We start from the raw sequence: 5,735 nt of genomic DNA, 5'->3' as shown, positions 1-5,735 counted from the left end.
TTGCAACTACTTAAGTCTGCCATGGAAGAGGGAAAACAGCCATCAAAACAGCCATCTATAGTATGTAAACAAAGGAGCTTGGTTGGGTTCCAATAAAACTTTATTTACAAAAGTGGAAACAAGATGAATTTGAGCTGAGAGCCATAGTTTGCCAGTCCCTAGTCTAGCTTATGAACTTGATAAAACCCCGAAACTTCCGAGATACTTACTATAGTCACAGATATAAAGATACATAACAAAGTCCTACATTCTCTTTCCAATCATGAAGTTGGTCACTGCATTTGGGGCTCAGAAAGCATGAACAACTCACACAACACCTCCGTTCCACAGTGAAAATAGCTTAAAATGTATGTACCACTTGAGTAGGTGAGTCCATTTATGGAAGCTGTCTGACTGGAAGTGGGAAGCTTGTGGTTCCAAGGTTGGATAAGGTGAGAAGTAGGGTTCTTCTTATTGGAATTAACTGTCTCTCTTTTGGTCAGCCACAACACTTTGTAGTTATGGCAGCAGATTCCCTGTCATTCCATGTTGACTCTGCAATACCCAGCTTTGGTTTCCATTGAGTGTGCTGTGGGTGATGGCATATAGCTCATCAGAAGCCCCACTGAAGCATAATGCCCCATGGATGAGGGTATCCAGAAACCTTGTGCTCTTGCTTTGTATGCTATGTACAGAGATCTTACATAGCAAAACTACAATGAGAATAAACTTTTAAAAAACAAGTGCAGACTATAAATGAAGAATTCTCTCTTTCAGGTCCTCAGAGTTTCAATGACTGAGTGGAGTAAAGACAGGTGGTGGTGGTGGCGGTGGCAGCGGCAGCAGCGTGGGTAAGGGTGTGGGTGGGAGGTGGGGGTGTTAACTAGGTAAGTTGCTGGCTCACTCAAAGATTAAAAATTATGCTATTTTATAGATTACTCCTTTGTCATCAAGGAAATAACTCTTCACAGAAATGACTAACAATAAAAGCAAAGCCATTCCTAGGAAATTTAGTTTGTTTTCAACAACCATTCCTAGCATAAGGGCATTTTCTCCTCAAAGACTCTTATTTCCTTAAGAGTATCCATGCAACAATGTTCATATGGCCTTCAAATTCTAGTTCAAGTTCTTTCTAATTTAGGAAATTTCTTGTGGGCTGAATTGGCAGGAAATTTTACCAAAGCTCCTCGTCCATTAATTGTATCTTAAAAATCCACTTTTCTAGCAAACTTTCCTTAAGATAGTCCACGTTGGAATTTCTTTTTGGTTCTTTTGGCAGCAAAAGAGGAGCGTAGGAATGTCTGTCATGGACAGTCTGGGATTGCAATTGCAGAGTCCATTTCTCAGATGGGGGCCCTATGAAGGGGCATAAGCACAGAAAGTAAGCCATTTCTCATGCCTCTGCCCCTCAGAGAATTCAGGCTTCCCACACACTTTCAGCTAGGGAAAGACACCCTTGTCACACAGGAAGCTTTGCACAGAGTGAGGACAAATGGCCTTCATCCTCCACATACCTTACAACTGTCCTCAGTTCTGGATCCAGGCTCTTGGAGCTTTGCTAGCAGAAGCACAAATATTGCAGGTATAGAGCAAAGATGGCTGTGAAGGAACATGTTGGAGAGCAAAAGAGATATTACTCACTTTGGTTTCTTCGGCTCAAGTTGCTAGCTAAGTTTCTTGGCTGAACAGGTAGCAGGCCACAGAGACACATATGTGGCTAAGAAAAAGCCAACAGGGAAAAATTAGGATCAGAGGAAGCTTGCAAAGGACTCTTCAAGCCACTACAAATAGGCAGGTGTTGCCTGTACCCCAACTTGGAATTCACTCTGGGTTCCATCCTGAGCGGGGAGTAGGGCAGGAGTAGGCCTCAGGTCAAATGTAAAGAATGACCACTTGGCTGAGCTGGTCAATGTGGACAGCGGTATTAGAAGGAGAATATTTTGGCTGTGAGGTCTTTAAAACATTTTTTCTCTTTGTCATCCCAAACAATTTCTTATTCTAGAGTATTCTCTATGACAGGGATCTGCATTTTTTTTTCTATAAAAAACTAAGCAGTAAGCCTTTTTGGCTTTGCAGTTCATAAAGTTCTGTGACAACTACTCAGTTCTACCCAGTTACAGGCAATGAATGTATAAACCAATAGGCATGGCTGTTTTTTCAAAAGAACTTTATTTACAAAAATTGGCAGTGTATAGATGAATGCATCAACAAAACGTAGTAAATACACACAATGGACTATTACTCAGTCTTTAAAAGGAAAGAAATTCTAATATGTGGTGCAACATTGATGAACCTTGAAGAATTTATACTAAGTTAAATAAGTCAGTCACAAAATGACAAATATTGGATGGTTCTGTTTATATAAGGTACATAGAGTAGTCAAAATCATAGAGACAGAAAGTAGAATGGTGGTTGCCAGGGCTGAGAGCGAAAGGAATGAGTGGTTAGTGTTTTAGTTTTGCAAGATTAAAAAGAGTCCTGGAAATGGATGGTGATGATGGTTATACAAAATTGTGAATGTACGTAATGTCACTGAACTATATAATTAAAAATGGTTAAAATGGAAAATTTTATTTTATATGCACACACACAGTGGGGTGACCCTCTTCCATCCTCCGAAGGATAATGCATGTAGGGTACAGAGAAGTACTAAATTTTCACTCAGCAAATGGTCTTGTTGTTTCTTCTGTACTCATACTCTGAGGTATAAAGTGGAGGATGGAGAAAGAAATGTGCTATCTATTTTCTGCTTTACTGGGGACATGAGAAATGCATTAATGAAACTATTTGAATTTTTGAGAAATTCAGGAAATTTAAAAAAGTAATGAGATTTTATTTTGGGGGGAAGAGATTATTATTTCATTCTCAAAGACAACTTGTACTGATCTTGTATGAACACATAAAAGTTAATTGTTTGATCTCACTGCATAAAAATATTTCCCAAGGAAATAATGTAATAGAAAGCCAAATAAGGTTCAGATAACTATGTTATATTAGTCTACAGCATTCAGGTAAATTTACTCAATCAATCGTGTGTGTGTGTCTATCTCATATAGATATATTCAGATGTATTCATCATATATGTTGTATGTGTACACTCAAGCACAAACACATACATGTCGCCAAGTGGTACTGAATCACTACATATAGATGTGCAGGGATAGAGAGAGGGAGCTCAAGTCTAAGGCTCCTTCATTGATATTAAATTTTATTTAAGTAATTTTAAACATCTTCATGAAGTAAGATTTATAACCCCAGAGTAGGAAATTACATGTTGATTCAGAAAAGAATAGAACAGGGAGTGGCCCAACAATCATACCTTTCCTTTGCCTTTCTAGGGTGTGGGCTGAAGTTTGATTTGGTTAAGAAACACCCATAAGCAAAGGGCAAGAGTTAGCTAAGTCAAAGCAATCTCATTTCCTCTCCTTATATAAACTCATTAGCAAAAACATGAGCGTTTTTGCTCACAATATAGACTTACATTTCTTTTTGTTTCTATTCTCCAACCTGACTTGCTTTCAAGATACCTCAGTAGAATGGTGCTAGAGCCATTTTTTGGTACATTACTTAGACTCTTTTACACTATTCCATCTCCACCCCCTTGGAACTGGATTTGAACCTATGACTTTGAAGCAAAAGGCCCGAGAGCCAGTTGGCAGCCCAACTTTATCATCTCACCAAAGCCCCCAATCTTATTCACCTCACTCATTCCAAACTTTTAATTCCCATTCTTTTAAAAAATCTTCTGTTACATCCACTTTCCACTGTATTTCTATGAATAATGTTGCTAAGTTTGCATTTATTTTTATTCCTAAAGACTTTATGGTGTTTACTTATCCTTGTTTTGATACTGCTGTTGACTTTGGAGTTATAATTACCACTACTATGGACTGAGAAAGCTTGATGATAGATTGTGGCAATTTGACCAACCACTATGTGGGAAATGATGTAATGGCAGTCATTAGAAATTAAATTAATTAGGCATGACTAACATCAGCTGCCTTTATTCTCAGGGTGATTAAGACTGGGAGTTCAAAAATACTAAAAGTCACATTACCTTGTTTTATCTTGAGAAGGGAAGGGCTGTCAACTTTGCCTCTAAGAGGTTTTCTTTCTCATTTTATAGTGAATTTGGCTTTGCTTTGAGATTAAGCAGCTGTATGATTTCTGCTTATTTGGAGAACTCATTCTGTGAAGTTTATGATCAACAATATGGAGAGGTAAAAATGATCATTTAGACATTTGGAAAGTACAGGATAGATATTTGTTCTTTCTTGTTGTTAAAGGGTTTAATCAAACCCTTCTTGATTAAAAAGAAGTAGGAAGGAAACTATGTTTACGGGTTCTTATTATTTCACAGAAATGCATTGTGTTTTAATAAAGACCTATATGATGATTTTTTTTAACATTTTTATTTGTGAGTAATACTGAAACACATTTCACAGAAATAAACTTCGCCATGAAAGAAAAGCCATAACTCTGAGGAACTCTTTTCTCCTATGTACCATCCTTGGACAATTACATTCACCACTAGAAATTCAGCTACCATCATGATGCAGATTTCTCCCTAACCTGTACCTCATGTCCTTCTTCTCCCAGCTCACTAATTACAACATTTTACTGAACATTTTCTTTTGAGATCCTGGGTCTGATTCTGATGACATTTATCACTGAAAGGCTACCTGTCATTGGCTCCGAGTCAGACACACTTAGATTCATGTTCTTGCTACTTAACCTTACAAATTGTCATTTTTTCTCTTCTATAGAGTAGAGTCAACTACATAACAGGGTTCTTGTGCACATGGCATGAGATAATGTAAACAAAGGGCTTAGCCAGGTGTCCAGCAGATGGCAATGACTCAACACATAGTACCCATTTTTACTAAACTATAACTAAGGACATAAAGGAAAATGGCCAAGTCCCTCACTCTTGTTTAAATGATTGAAAAACTGGAGAGATCTATATTGGTGATTTTGTTTTGAAAAATGTCAGCTTAGTGTTATAATTGCAAGGAGGAAATGAGACACTGAAAGGGTTCTATTTCAATACAGATGTGGAGTTGAGAAGTACAGAACTTGGAATAAAAAGAACTGAGTTCCAAATCTCATTCAAACATTTTCTAGCTTTGAGATTTAGATTTTGGAAAACCTTCCAACATCTCTGAAAGTGTTTCCTTAAAAGTAGGATTCCTCATTAATTGTATGCATTTTTTCAAAGTTCGTTTTAAAAAAAATAAAATGCTTGAAAATCATATAGCAATTATTAGATGAAAACAAAGGCAGAGGTTTTGAGTAAGTTGAGAAAGCCATTGACCAAAAGCAAACTTTAGGTGAAAGAACAATTTCAATACAAAAATTAAAGTACAAAAGCAACTCCGATAAAACAGTAGTTTAGATAGAAGGTTAGAGAGACGCTAAAGTAGAGCAGATGATTAGCGGTTATGTTTTCTACCCGGTAAAGAATCTCACCTCTAAAATGAAGGCATGTATTCGTACCTGAATACATACACACATTCTCATACTGTACTCACTGTAGTGTGAGAGTTAACAATTCATTGACTCTAAAGGCTTGGAGATCTCAAAGATTGAGGACATTCATTTGAAATAATTGTTAACACGGACCATGGAAAGAAAAAGGAAACTTAATATTTAATTGCTCTCCTACTGTCTGACTCAGACTGTCTTACATCCAAGCTCCTTCTTCCTCTGTCTTCGCCATCTTCCAAGGACAGGCATTGATTGTTTGTCCCACCATT

The sequence above is a fragment of the Pteropus vampyrus genome, unplaced genomic scaffold, assembly GCF_000151845.1.
Source record: "Pteropus vampyrus isolate Shadow unplaced genomic scaffold, Pvam_2.0 Scaffold509, whole genome shotgun sequence".
NCBI lineage: Eukaryota > Metazoa > Chordata > Mammalia > Chiroptera > Pteropodidae > Pteropus > Pteropus vampyrus.
This window is presented reverse-complemented; position numbering follows the sequence as displayed.